Source organism: Macrobrachium nipponense, chromosome 47 (genome assembly GCF_015104395.2).
Source record: "Macrobrachium nipponense isolate FS-2020 chromosome 47, ASM1510439v2, whole genome shotgun sequence".
In the NCBI taxonomy this organism is placed as follows: Eukaryota; Metazoa; Arthropoda; class Malacostraca; order Decapoda; family Palaemonidae; genus Macrobrachium; species Macrobrachium nipponense.
Genome location: NC_087222.1, coordinates 14,774,134 through 14,775,506, shown reverse-complemented (window position 1 = coordinate 14,775,506; position 1,373 = coordinate 14,774,134).

The window sequence follows — 1,373 nt, the reverse complement described above, 5'->3', positions numbered from 1 at the left end:
AGTACTCGAAGGTTACCCTATCGACCTTAGCCTTCTATGGGGTCTTGACCTGAGACTGTCTAAATGAAATGAGTTATATTTTATGATGTCTCAATGATTTATTCATAGGCTAATGTTGGGTTTAGGCTTGGCTGTAAATTTCTGTAGGATCTCATAAGTGTAGGCTACAGGATGCCTGTATCCTGTATCCTGTATCCTGTATCCTGGCTTACTTTATCCTAAGACTCTCTGGTTCAGTGATACGCTATGATTTTTTAATGATTTCACGGAAGGTTTAGTTACGGCAATTTAATCTATAGGGGAAACAACCGACTGGACTAGCCGAGTCACTCTACCGCGTTTGAAGCCACCCTCTGAAAAAGTACTTTAACATATCCTGACACTGGAGATGGTCATCAGTCACGAGTTGTTGGTGGTGAGAGAAGAGCTAAACACCTCTACTCTCCTTTCGAAGTAAGTATTTTCTCCAAAGTTAGAAATTAAGGCCATAGGTATTTTAAGATTAAACAGAGGTAATGAAAAAGTCTGGCTCTACGCAGTGCACACTACCTCCATGACGCTTTCGAAATTTTTACCTTACAACTACCAAATTTTGAAGATTGACATCATCTAGATGTTTGTGGAGTCGCTTGTGTCAACAAACTTCCCATTTCCTGTGCTAAATTCGTAACTAGGGTAAAACATCAAAGCAGGCCACGCAGGCCAGCTACCATCAGTGCAAGCCACCCTCCGAAAAAGTACATTATAACGCGTCCTGACACCCGAGATGGGCATCAGTCGCGACTTGTTGTTGGTGAGAAACGGAGCTAAAGACCTCTACTCTCCTTTCGAAGTAAGTATTTTCCCCAAAGTTAGAAAGTTCGGCCAAATTTAAGATTTAAACAGATTTAAACAGAGGTACTGAAAATGGTCGCCCACGGCAGTGGAAATCTCACCAAAACGCGTTCAACATTTTTACTTACAACTCGAGGTATTTAGAAGATTGACGCCATCTCGATATTTACGGAGTAGCTTTTGTGTCAATAAACTAACCATTTCCTGTGATAAATCCGCACACCACTTGTACCCACAGACGCTGGAGCACTTTTATCACAACAAATCGAAACACATTTCTCATCAACAACAAGCCAGGCGTAAACAGCTGGTTGGGGTAGAAGGATGACGAGAAGCGTGCTCTTTGGCTAATTTTTTAAACTAAGTAGTAAACATCAATATTTTATTTTACATATTTATGATGATTAATTTGAAAATATTCGTTATTGAAAAAGGTAACTCGACTCTGACTCAAATTTAAGTAATTATTTTTCTGAATTAGAACGTTCTTTCAAGTTCTGTATTATGACGTCACGACATCTTGACTTTCGTACCTATTG